This window comes from Musca autumnalis, unplaced genomic scaffold, assembly GCF_047663935.1.
Source record: "Musca autumnalis isolate F117 unplaced genomic scaffold, ASM4766393v1 scaffold_4, whole genome shotgun sequence".
NCBI classification, from domain to species: Eukaryota; Metazoa; Arthropoda; class Insecta; order Diptera; family Muscidae; genus Musca; species Musca autumnalis.
The window spans coordinates 210,852,841-210,867,446 of NW_027411977.1; the positions used below are offsets into that span (position 1 = coordinate 210,852,841).

General features: G+C 34.7%; 1 long non-coding RNA gene across 1 annotated transcript; it reads left to right on the forward strand.

Annotated features, from left to right (window-relative positions):
* Positions 1–8,376: 8,376 nt before the first annotated feature.
* LOC141401601 (uncharacterized) lies at positions 8,377–11,334 on the forward strand. Its single transcript, XR_012412400.1, has 3 exons — positions 8,377–8,491; positions 10,810–10,932; positions 10,993–11,334. It is a non-coding gene; the product is annotated as an uncharacterized lncRNA (long non-coding RNA).
* Positions 11,335–14,606: the final 3,272 nt, after the last annotated feature.

A 14,606-nucleotide genomic window follows, 5' to 3' on the forward strand; every position in this document is an offset into this window, starting at 1 on the left:
GCTTTATTGGCTTGAGTGCGCCTCCATATGAGTGGTAATTCAGCTGTCCAATCCCATCTTCGAACATGTTGAGCATACATACAACAAAATATTGAGAGAAATTTTTCTTCTTCGTATGGTTCGACGTTATAACCGATAGCAAAATTCAAATATTTCACAAAAAACCGACGTTATAAGCGATATTTATTTGTGTGGAATATAAAGGGCAGAAATTCGGGACTTTTGGATTTCGTCGTTATAAGCGATATGACGTTATAAAAGACGACGTTATAAGCGATTTCGACTGTACATGTATTTCGAATTGCATTGAATTGATGTCAAATTTTGACACCTTATGTTACTAACAATTGCCGATGCGGCTACCTGTTTATTTGTACCATGATGTCTACAAAGTAAACATATCAACTCTGTTTTTCGCGTTTATGTACATACCAAAACGGTAAAACTATCATTTGCAGTGAAACATGGCACAATCATAAAAGTCCCGCGTCAGCCCAGCTGATGTGGTTGTTGTACCGCGATGCTCAACGCATCGTATGTGCCGAGCGCTTTACTATTGACCTGCAAGAATCTACTAATTTTTAATATTATTTCCTATAATATAAAGGAAAAAATTTTATCGTAGTAAAAAATAGTACCTTCTTGCAGGTTCTGGAACATACCTTTTGCTGTCCGTTCATGGTTTGAAATTTATTTCCAATTTCCGAAGATGAACGTAGATGTATTGTGTGGCAAAGATTTAATATATTGGTTTAATTCCGTTGAATTAATTAATTACGTTGAATTATTGTTGATTGTTAAGCATAGTAAACACCGGCCAACAAAACTGACAGTCATCGAGGTATATTTTGTTAATGTCAAAGTCTAGCTAAAAAATTACTTTCCTAATCTCTAAATAATACTTTACATATTGTATATCAAACATTATTACATAAACAAAAGTTTTTATTTGTCAGACAATTATAATAAAAGTTCGTTGACTGTCAGTTTTGACGGATGGTGTGTACTCCCCTTTACTGGCGTGGTGGTTTCACTGCATGGCACAATTACCAGGTAGATGCCTCCATTTTATGTTTTCAATTACAACTCTTTTGACAGCTTGCAGGACATCAGCTGGGCTGACGCGGGACCTGTATGATTGTGCCATGTTTCACTGCAAATGATAGTTTTACCGTTTTGGTATTTCCGTGTTTAGACACACGGAAAGTAAATTCAGTTTTTAGGCAATAGGGGGTAGGAAAGAGTATTGAGGAGCTCTTTCCTCTCCGCTCTCTCCCAAAAATTCAATTTACTTTCCCGAGAAATTTGTGTGTCTAAACACAGACTATGTACATAAACGCGAAAACAGGGTTGATATTTTTACTTTGTAGACATCAGCGTACAAATAAACAGGTAGCCGCATCGGCAAATGTTGGTAACATAAGGTGTCAAAATTTGACATCAATTCAATGCAATTCGAAATACATGTATTTTGTTTTTGTTTTTTAAACGCACACGCAACACGCAGAGTTATAGGTTTCGCACTAAAACTAAATAAAATAAAAATAATAACAATATTCTTCTCAGTCGCTATTCAACACATGTTGATGCTAGACTGCGTTTTTTAAACCCGGCGTTTTTCGGTTGATTCACCGAACAGCAACAACAAACATTGTTTGTGCATATAACACAGGCACTTAATAATTTTTTTAGTTTAGCTTTTATTTGCTATCAAAGTAAATAGGCTGTTCCAATTTCATTCTTGAATTAAAAGTGGATGAGGGGGATCCTCCCCCAGCAATAAAGCCGCCGAAACCCGTTTGGGATCCCAACAAAAGGTGAGCGCACCTCTTAACAAATCAAAACAAAACCTTCATAAACAATCAAGGGGAAGCAATGAAAAATAATACATCATCTGCAAATGAATCTGGTGATTCTGAACACAATTCCAACAATCATTCTTCTACCTCGGGGAACAAACCGTCCAATCCCAATGATATTCCTTCCAATGTTTTAAACAATCCCTCTAATTTTAATGAGCTGGCTTCAAATGTCATGTACAGTGAAAATCACCCTGGTCCCTTTTTTGTACTTGTAAACTCTGAATCTCCGGTTAGCACAAGGAGGAAAAACTGCGAGCTGCACATATACGTCCGTCTGCAATCTATTGAAATGCCCACCAACTATGTTTGCAAAAATATTGGCTATTACACCTTCCGCCTCACGTTTAATAATTACATAGCTGCAAATGTTTTCGCTCAAAACAAAAGATTGGAGGAAATTGGCCTCAAAGCTGAAATTCCTGACCGTTATGTACAAAGGTACTATGTAATTAAAAATGTGCCAAAAGAAATTGATGGCCAAACTATCAAAACTGCAATTGAAGAGGATAATCCAATGAAGGTGACCTCTGTTTATCGATTTACGAGGAAGAAAGAAGATAAGCAAATTGTTGAGACAGAAACTGTTAAGGTAGGAATTGTCTATGATGGCATTCCACAGTTCATTTTTATGTGTGGAGCGAGAGTTATCCCAGATTTATATGTACCCCCAGTACGTCAATGTAAAAATTGTGGACGTTTGGGCCATATTGCCTTACGCTGCAGATCTGAAAAGAGATGCCTTAAGTGTAGTAAACCCATTGGATATGAGAATGAATGTGGCAAGGAAAGATGCGCAGAATGTTTAGCGACAACATCTTGCAAATTAAAATGTACGTCGCAAAGGTGCATTTTATGTAACAATACAGATCATTTATCAAATGAGGAAAATAAATGTCAAAGATGGAAATTTGAAAAGAATATTAAATCCATTATGGTCCTGTCGAACCTAAGTAGAAGGGAAGTTGTACAAAACTACCCTGAAACACAAACTTTTTATAACATTCTTGATGAGGAAAACGTTGATAAAGCTTTTCCAGTTTTGAAGGGTAACGCAGAACCTAAACGAAATGTAAATGAAGAAATAAATAGAAAAGTAACCCGAATTAAATACAGCAAGATTGCAGCCCCTTTTCAAAAACGAGTCCACCCTGTCGCAACTCATGCGGAGATCTCGCCGTCAGTACCTGTATATCAACATCCATCGCATTCCAAAGCCTCCGATCTGGAAAAAATTATGTCACTTTTCAACAAACAAATGTCAGATTTACTTACGTCGCTCAATTGCGCAGAAGGTTTAAATGTTCTACAAAATTTCCAAAAATCCATAAAATCAGTTCAACCAAACAACTGTAAAGAATCAAACAACAGCAGTAACATGTCTCAACCTCCAACCTAGCGTTGTATAAAACATCACTCTTTTTCTTTTGTCTCTAAAAACTAATATGAACATTCTACAACACAACATTCAAAGTCTTACCAAAAACAAAAACTATCTCGAGGTCAATTTAAAAAAACTGAATATCGATATATGTGTTCTCAGTGAGATTTTCAACATTGATGAAAATCAAAACAAATCGTCCATAACCAACTATAATATTGTGTCCAAAAAGAGAAGTGACAACTATCCTTCTCAAAAAACAAATTAAATTCAAAAAAATTAAATTTCAAACTCCACTGGATATTCTAATATGCCAAACAACGAATTTAACAACCAAATTTGACAATAGCTTCGGTGTACTTTCCTCATTCAATCAAAGCAAGTGAAATCAAACATGAGCTGGAAAAACTCACTTATTTCTTGGAATCAAAACCGAACGTCATGGTAGAACAAGAGAAGGTAACAGCAATACCCAGCTGATTGAACTGGGCTGTAGTGTTAGTGTCAAATTCCATACGACATTTTATATATTTATTTATAAAATGTGTTTTTGAAGAAAAAAATTATTATTCTGAAATAAAAACAATTTCCCATAAAGACTCCTTCATATCATTGACATGTAACCTCCTCCAGGTCCGAACGACATGTCGCACACTAAAACATCACTTATAGAGGCGGTACAATATTTGTTAATACGTGTGGTATTTTGTTAAACTTGAAAATAATAAAGCCCTAATAAACATGAGCTTTTTGTTTTCAAAAACAAAAGATTGAAACAGCTTCTCTTTTTTCAATGAATTACAAGCGACCCCAAACATTTTTGCAAGAATTCTACTTCCTGCGTGATATTGTGCATTTAGTGGAATGATATGGAAACATTCAAACTGAAAATCTAACGAGTTTTCATTCATGTTTTTCAAAATATTCAATCAAATGTGAAAAATTATTAGTTTTTTAAATTCCAATAATTTATAGACATTTCCTTATTTTGTTTACACTTATATTTGACACTAACGTTCCAAACAAAAACAAATTCCTATGTGGTTGTTGTTGAGTTGTATTTGTTGTAGTATTAACTTTACCTTATATTTGTTCTACCATGACCGAACGTACTCATTTGTGGCGATTTTAATGCAAGACATTCTGTTTATGGCGATCGTTTTGACTCTCACAGAGGTAACATAGTAAAACAATATTTGATTCCTCCAATTTCTATTGCTTAAACAATGGCAGCTATACATTTAAAAAGCGTCTTGATGACACATATGGATCAGTTCTCGATCTTTCTTTTACCAACACCACTTTACAAATATCTTGGAATACACATCCTTTCAACATCGGCGGAAGTCATCACTACCCCATTGTCATAAAAATTGACAACGTTAATAACAAAAATCAAAAATTCCTTGCAAAGAAAAAGCTTCTAAAAGGTTTACAAGCTGCAAACTTTCCACCTTCTTCTGATGAAATACAGTCAATATTTAACAATGAAATTAGTGGGTCAACTTTTGTAATCAATGGCAATCATACTCCCAAAGCTTGGTGGGATGACACGGTCGAAAAAACTTATAGGTTGCAGTTAGCAGCACAAAAGGTCTTTGATCTACAGAATAACAATATAAATGCCATCAATCTCAAAAAAGCCATCAAAGCTTTCAGAAATGCAGTTAAGTTTGCCAAACAGAGGTCTTTCAAGTCCAAAATTTGTGAGCTCAATAAAAATCCAGATTCTAAATCATTGTTTAAATTTGTTCGTGGGTGCAAAAACACTTTTTCAAATACGGGTCAAACAAAGTGGTGCTCCGAAAATTATAAAACTTTCCTAACACATCTACGAGATCAAGTTCCATATAACAATCCAATAGACATCTCTTTAGATCAACAATCAAATCCTATCCCTTTCACGATGGATGAGTAAGAAAAAGAAGCCCTCAGCTGCAGGAGTTGACGGAATAACTTACGAGATGGTCAATCAATTATCAATTTCAGCCAAACACAATTTGCTTACTGCTATGAACGATTCCTTGAAAGAGTGTAAAATTAGAGATGAGTGGAGGAAAATAAAAATTGTTCCAATACCCAAGCGAGGCAAAGACTTAGAGGTTCCCACCAATTTTAGGCCTATCGCTCTCATTCCTGTATTTGCCAAAATAATCAACATTATGGTAAAGGAAAGACTCCAATTTTTCCTTGACACCAATCATATTTTACCGGACAATACTTACGCGTACAGAAAGCACCTGTCAGCATCAATGTGTATAAACAATCTGTTATATACTATCAATGTCCACAAAGAAAAAGGCGAAAAAGTGATCATCCTTTCTTTGGATATTTCAAAGGCATACGATTGCGTAAAAATTGAACTACTTTACAAAATTTTAAATGAACTTCAATGTCCAAATGAGATCACAAATTGGATTGTACACTTTCTTAGACAACGAACTTTAGTTATGGGTAAAGAAAATCTGGTAATTTATAATGGTCTACCGCAGGGAAGTTGCCTGAGTCCCACTCTGTTTAACATATATACTCTTGGATTGCACGGAATAAATGATCAGTCTACAAAAATCTTTCAATTTGCTGACGATTTTATAATTTTGGCTGCACATAAAGACTTTGATGCTGCAAATCTCACGCTTCAAGCAAAAGCCAATCAATTCTGCAGTCTTTTGGAATCATTAAACCTAACATATAACGTAGAGAAAACCGCTGTAATGTATGTGGCAAAGGGACCTAGGAAAATTCCTCAGATTACCATACGCGGATCATCAATCAACGCTGTAGAGAAAATCAAATTTTTGGGAAGGCATATAAAAATAGCCTCACACTAAAACATCATTATGATGAAGCTTTAGACTCCTGTAAAACTTCATTAAATGCGCTAAAAATGATTAATGCAAAGAAAGGAGGCGTACACCCCAGTATTTCTATTAATCTCTCTAAATCGCTGCTTTTTTCTAAAGTTGAGTACTCAATTTCCTCTATGGCTCATATGCCCAAATATATCAATAAAAAATAACAACATTCCAGAATCAAATTCTGAGAAAAAACCTTGGCTTAACCCCATCAACACAAGTTCATATAATATATGCTTTGGCAGCTGTTTAACCTCACTGCAAAAGAACTCTTAAAATTCAAAATGTTTCACAATGAATCATACAGTACATTTGTCTCAAATGCGACGAACAAAACCAGTCTTGGTCTAGTATACAACAAATTCAAAGATGTATTTGATAAAACAAAAATTTATCCTTTTGTCCAACCGGAAAACAAAACTAAATTTCTTCTAAATATATTCAATGTTTCTAAACACGCACAATCAAATGAATTTTTCAAAACAAGTGTGTTACAAAAGCTGGAGGAATACAAATCAATCGGTGCCTCCATTTGGGCAACAGATGCCTCCGTCGTTGGAAATGCTACAGGCTGCGGTGTATGCAACATATCAGCCAATCAAAACTTTCTCTTCAAAATTAACGGCAAGTGCTCTTCCCTCATGGGTGAACTCAATGCAATAAACAAAGCGATTGACTTAATAATCGAAGACGGCATCCAAAAAGCGGTAATATTGACGGACAGTAAAAATGCATGTATCCTGTTGAAGAAAAATACATCTCAGAATTACTTGGCCAATGAAATCAACAATAAAATAAACAATTCTATGATTGACTTAAACATTTTTATTTGGATTCCATCACACAGCGGCATTCTTCCCAATGAAAGGGCAGATTATTACGCGAAACTAGCTGTTGAGGCCGGTTGTCCAATTCCAACACTTTTATCAGTTAAGGATGCACTCTCCATCATATACAACTCCCTATGGGATAAATGGGTTAGCAAGTTTAAAATATTATCTCTATCAAAGGGCACATACTTCGCTAAATTTTTTCCGGAACCAACTAAATGCCACTGGTTCTCTGGGTCGCCGCTCACACCGGATGAAATAAAGACTATAAATCGACTCCTCACAGGTCATTCTTACTCGAAACCATACCTATTTAAAATACAAAGTATTTCCACGAATCTCTGCGAAAGCTGCAATACAATAGAAGACGAAAATCACTTGATATTCGAATGCACCAGATTTAATCATATACGTCCCAGTTTTAACTTCTTCAATCAATTCAACAACCTAACCGATCTTTTGAGTAGTCGCACAAATGGCACTCTCAAAGAACTCTGCAAATTCATTAAATCTACTAAAATTGAACTTTAGTCAACAATAAAAAGTATAAATGTAAACAATCAATACCAAATACATAACCAGTTGTGGTATACGAGTACTTCGGGTACTCTACCAACTACAACCCTAATTCCAAAAAAAAAAAATAACAATATTCTGTGAATTGTGTTTTAAATCTGGAACATAATGCAATTTTGCGCGTTAAGGTACATTTACGAAATGGTGTGGATTTCAATTAGTTATTTGAAATTAAGTGTTTTTTTTTTCAAAAAAGAACAAAAATTCAGTTACATATATGACTTTTGCCATATGCTGAAACTTGCAATAAAAACTTTCACTTTTTACAGGGGTCATTAGATCATGGTAAATGTTTCATGAAATTATGCGTTTCTAGATCGAGTTCCAATTACAGGTATTTCAAGATATTACTCTAATCTCATAATTTCATAAAATTTTTGCAATGAAATCGCTCTAGTGTGGACCGGAACGAGGAAATATTTTTCCTCTATAATTGTTTTTTCATTTCGCAGTTTTTTCGTTTATAAAAGTTTTCAAAATTCCTTTCTTTCAGAAAAAGTCTATATAAGCACCCTTTTTTTCAGAAGGAGTCTACAGAAGCAGCCTTTCTTTCAGAAAAAGTCTATAGAAGCTCCCTGTCTTTCTTTCAGAAAGGGTCTTTAGAAGCTTCCTTACTTTCATAAAGGGTCTATAGAAGCAGCATTTCTTTCAGTTAGTATATCGAAACACCTTTCAAGGCTAGTTATATAGGGCCCAAAACGAATTTATTGAAATTTTGTCCAAATATGACCATATCATAATCTGATCCGATTTTCCAATTTTTGTAGAACCATTGCCTTTTCAAATGTAAAGGAATAGACCAACTGTTTGTTTTCGAACCCTGTTCAAAACACTTTTATAGTTTTGTTCTAATATCAGTGCAATATTTGTCATTTATTAAATTGAAATATAAATTTCACAAAAGGAAAAAATTCGTGTTCTTTTCTCTTTTTCGCACTGTTTGTGTTAAAAAAATTGTTGGCCTATCTCCATTAAAAAGAAAAATCTGCGGTAAGTTCGAAAATAAAGCAATTAGGTATTTTCCCTCTTTAAGAAATTGAAAATTTTCAATAAATTCGTTTTAAAACATACAATTTGTGGTCAAAAAGTGGAATATGTAGTATGTAGATAGTTTAAGATCCAAAATCCAAGAACAGAAGCAACAAATTATTTAAAAAATCGCGCAGATCCTTCCTGTCCCATTCAAAAAATTAATCAGGTCTTCAATATTAATCTGAGAATCAATGCCTTTGCAAGAAAAAATATATTAGCTCTGTTCCAGAACTAAAAAGTTTTTACAATTTTTACCACTTTTATACATTTCGCGTTCCCGTACACAAAATTTATATGAAAATCGTTTACGACTTTTACCACTTTATAAATTACGGGAACAGGCCAATTATTTTTGAAATAAATAACACAAAATAGATTACTCTTTTTGATATTTTCCGCACCATATGAGGTTCATCCGATGCAAATATATGGCCTGTTCCCGTACTTTATAAAGTCGTAAAAGTTGTAAAAGTCGTAACCGATTTTCATATAAATTTTTTGTACGGGAACGTAAAATGTGTAAAAGTGGTAAAAATTTTAAAAACTTTTTAGTTCTGGAACAGAGCTATATTTAAGTACTTTCGCACAATTTTTAAAATCTAATTTTATAACTTCAGAGGTTATGGCAAGGGATTATTGTTTCTGAAGCAATCCATATTTCAATAATTACACTTTAATGCCCTCTACATTTCAATAGTAACAATATTCATAGTTTTGTACCTTTGTCATTGTGAGTTTGTAAATATTCCAATTTCCCATTGTGATTGATTCATTGTATTTTAAAGTTAACTGACAGAATGCAACTATGTAAATAATTTATTCTACTACTCTTGTAAAACAACCCATTAATTACTACTTTCGATATACCATTTTATGCAACTGTAAACTATTAACGCCCTACTATTTCTTCTCACGATTAGTACTTAACCTAGATCAAATTCAATAAAATCGCTCAGTTTGTGATCTCCATTCTAACGCGTTACATAACCATAAGATAAGATCACAAGGGGTGATCTCCATTCTAACACGTTATGGTAACTATCAGATAAGATCACAATGAGACAAAGTGCTCCTCCGGCAGTCAACATCAATCCTCACTTGTATTTTCCTGAACAATCGACACCAGATTGTTATATTTCTCTATATTTTACAATAATTATCTATATTTTTTTTTCTTATGGACACTTCATCCAAGACATTGATTCCCAGTTTAATTTTGAAGACCCGATTAATTTTTGGAAGCGGCCAGCATGGTACCAGTACACAGGTAGCCGCATCGGCAATTGTTGGCAACATAAGATGTCAAGATTTGGCATCAATTCAATGCAATTGACACATTATAACTCTGTTCCAGAACTAAAAAGTTTTTACATTTTTTACTACTTTAACACATTTTGCGTTCCCGTACAAAAAATTTATATGACAATCGTTTACGACTTTTACAACTTTTACGATTTTTTACCACTTTATAAACAGGCCATATGTTACCATCAGCTGGCATGATTATGCTACCTGTATTATTGTACCATGGCAGCCAGGAAGGATCTTCAAGATTTTTTAAATAATTTTTTGCCTCTGTTCTTGATTTTCGTAGTCGAAAACTATATTTTTTTCACATTTGCGACGTATCATAGCCTTTTATTTATATTTAACGCATTTGTTATGATTTGAAGGCAGCGGCGAATAATTTTTTACTGATTTTCTAATTTCCAATGATTACTATAAAAAATTTTAGCGTGTTACAAAAATTCACTTTTCTCAAAAAAATATGTAAAAGGCCATTAGAAGACCATTAAACCATTCGCATCGCTTATTGCAGATATTGAATCTTATATTATCCATACATACATACATACCGTTTACCGTTATTTGCATTATGGCTTATAGTTTTGTTGGTTCAAATATTGTTTATTAGTGAGAAGAAATAAAACTGCATACTTGGAATTTAATAAAAATCATTACTTATCCTAAAACCCGACATTTATAGGGTGTATGTAAACTTTTGTCCCTGACTGTATATACAAATATTCCACTTTTTGGCCTCAAATTGTATGTCCCAATTTACATTAGGCGAGTTTACTTGCGGCAATTGTCAGTTTGATTGAGACAATTGCCGCAAGTAAACTCGCCTAATGTAAATTGGGACCATGGTTTTAAACGAATTTATTGATTTTTTTTTTCAATTTTCTAAAGAGGCAATATATGTACTTAATTGACTCACTGTACGTTGATGAAACAATTTTTTTGTGAAGACCAATCACATTTTCCGTTAATAGGTAAGCTCTTCAAGTGGTACTCCAAAATTTTTAGAATTCGTGTTATTTTTCTCTTTGGCACTATTTCGCACTGTTTGTGATAAAAAATTTTTGGCCCATCTCCATTTAAAAGAAAAATCTGCGGTAAGTTCGAAAATAAAACATACGTTTTTTCTGAATATCAATCACATATTCCATTAATAGGTAAGCACTTCAAGAGGTACACCACTATTTCTCAGCATCGTTAACAAAACATGGAATACGTATGTTACTGTGGGGAGGTATTGCCATCCAATGCTCGCTTGTTATGGCATAAAGAGACCCACGAATCTAAACCAAAATGCTGTCCTCATTGCTGCTACCGCTTCGTGCATTTGAATTCGTTGCGACGTCATATTCGCCTCGTTCATCCTGAAAAAGTCGACTATATTGACCCGATGGAATGTTCAATCTGTAAAAAGATTTTCGAAAAGGCGTCTATGAAGGCTCACATTCGCACGCACTCTAAAAAAGTCATAATTGTCCCGTTTGTAATAAATCCTTCTCAAACAAATGGAACTTGAAAATGCATTCGCGGGTGCATGCAAATCGGAGTGCAAAGCCGCTTAAGTGCGAACACTGCCCCAAGCCTTTTGTTCGTGAGGCTGATTTTAAAAATCACATGAATTCGCATATGCAAAATAAGCATTATACGTGCGAAGTTTGCGGATGTAAGTTTATACGGAATGTACTGCTATGAGCGTCATAGGCGAGAACACGATGGCAATAAAAAGTACAGCTGTGACTTGTGCCAGAAGTCATTTCATCGTCGCTACTATCTAGTAGAACACAAACGAATTCATACTGGAGAAAGACCATTTGAATGTCCAATTTGTGGCAAAAAATCTACATCAAAAACGAATTAATTAATTTAATTAATATAAATATAAGATATTATGTTTATAATAAAAAAAAAACAAACGGAACGAATTTGGGAAAAAAAGGAAATTAATTTACTCTTCTGCCGTAAATGGATGACGCGAATGTTTTTTCAGGTGTTTATTGTGATCCGTTTTTAATTAATTTAATTTAATTTGCATGGATTGTGTGTCAAAGTTTGCTTAACAAACGTCGTAAGAAACGAGACTGTAGATTCTTTAGCTGACGATATATTTGCTCTCATATGGACATGTGATTGATTTGACAAAGCTGACCCTTGTATTTCGTAAGACTTGGATGCTTCTGCATCTAATTTCGATACGGAACTCGACATCATCATATAAATTGCATGGATTGTGTGTCAAAGTTTGCTTACCAAACGACGTAAGAAACGAGACTGTAGATTCTATAGGTGACGATATATTTGCTCTCATATGGACATGTGATTGATTTGACAAAGCTGACCCTTGTATTTCGTGAGACTTGGATGCTTCTGCATCTATCTTCGAAACGGAACTCGACATCATCATATAAATTGCATCGATTGTGTGTCAAAGTTTGCTTAACAAACGACGTAAGAAACGAGACTGTAGATTTTTTAGCTGACGATATATTTGCTCTCATATGGACATGTGATTGATTTGACAAAGCTGACCCTTGTATTTCGTGAGATTTGGATGCTTCTGCATCTAATTTCGATACGGAACACGATATCATCATATAAATTGCATGGATTGTGTGTCAAAGTTTGCTTAAGAAACGACGTAAGAAACGAGACTGTAGATTCTTTAGCTGACGATATATTTGCTCTCATATGGACATGTGATTGATTTGACAAAGCTGACCCTTGTATTTCGAAAGACTTGGATGCTTCTGCATCTATCTTCGAAACGGAACTCGACATCATCATATAAATTGCACGGATTGTGTGTCAAAGTTTGCTTAACAAACGACGTAAGAAACGAGACTGTAGATATTATAGGTCACGATATATTTGCTCTCATATGGACATGTGATTGATTTGACAAAGCTGACCCTTGTATTTCGTGAGACTTGGATGCTTCTGCATCTATCTTCGAAACGGAACTCGACATCATCATATAAATTGCATGGATTGTGTGTCAAAGTTTGCTTTACAAACGACGTAAGAAACGAGACTGTAGATTCTATAGGTGACGATATATTTGCTCTCATATGGACATGTGATTGATTTGACAAAGCTGACCCTTGTATTTCGTGAGACTTGGATGCTTCTGCATCTATCTTCGATACGGAACTCGATATCATCATATAAATTGCATGGATTGTGTGTCAAAGTTTGCTTAACAAACGACGTAAGAAACGAGACTGTAGATTCTTTAGATGACGATATATTTGCTCTCATATGGACATGTGATTGATTTGACAAAGCTGACCCTTGTATTTCGTAAGACTTGGATGCTTCTGCATCTAATTTCGATACGGAACACGATATCATCATATAAATTGCATGGATTGTGTGTCAAAGTTTGCTTAACAAACGACGTAAGAAACGAGACTGTAGATTCTTTAGCTGACGATATATTTGCTCTCATATGGACATGTGATTGATTTGACAAAGCTGACCCTTGTATTTCGTGAGACTTGGATGCTTCTGCATCTAATTTCGATACGGAACTCGATATCATCATATAAATTGCATGGATTGTGTGTCAAAGTTTGCTTAACAAACGACGTAAGAAACGAGACTGTAGATTCTTTAGCTGACGATATATTTGCTCTCATATGGACATGTGATTGATTTGACAAAGCTGACCCTTGTATTTCGTGAGACTTGGATGCTTCTGCATCTAATTTCGATACGGAACTCGACATCATCATATAAATTGCATGGATTGCGTGTCAAAGTTTGCTTTACAAACGACGTAAGAAACGAGACTGTAGATTCTTTAGCTGACGATATATTTGCTCTCATATGGACATGTGATTGATTTGACAAAGCTGACCCTTGTATTTCGGGAGACTTGGATGCTTCTGCATCTAATTTCGATACGGAACACGATATCATCATATAAATTGCATGGATTGTGTGTCAAAGTTTGCTTAACAAACGTCGTAAGAAACGAGACTGTAGATTCTTTAGATGACGATATATTTGCTCTCATATGGACATGTGATTGATTTGACAATGCTGACCCTTGTATTTCGTGAGACTTGGATGCTTCTGCATCTAATTTCGATACGGAACTCGATATCATCATATAAATTGCATGGATTGTGTGTCAAAGTTTGCTTAACAAACGACGTAAAAAACACGACTGTAGATTCTATAGGTCACGATATATTTGCTCTCATATGGACATGTGATTGATTTGACAAAGCTGACCCTTGTATTTCGTGAGACTTGGATGCTTCTGTACCTAATTTCGAAACGGAACTCGATATCATCATATAAATTGCATGGATTGTGTGTCAAAGTTTGCTTAACAAACGAAGTAAGAAACGAGACTGTAGATTCTATAGGTGACGATATATTTGCTCTCATATGGACATGTGATTGATTTGACAAAGCTGACCCTTGTATTTCGGGAGACTTGGATGCTTCTGCATCTAATTTCGATACGGAACTCGATATCATCATATAAATTGCATGGATTGTGTGTCAAAGTTTGCTTACCAAACGACGTAAGAAACGAGACTGTAGATTCTATAGGTCACGATATATTTGCTCTCATATGGACATGTGATTGATTTGACAAAGCTGACCCTTGTATTTCGTGAGACTTGGATGCTTCTGCATCTAATTTCGATACGGAACTCGATATCATCATATAAATTGCATGGATTGTGTGTCAAAGTTTGCTTAACAAACGACGTAAGAAACGAGACTGTAGATTCTATAGGTGACGATATATTTGCTC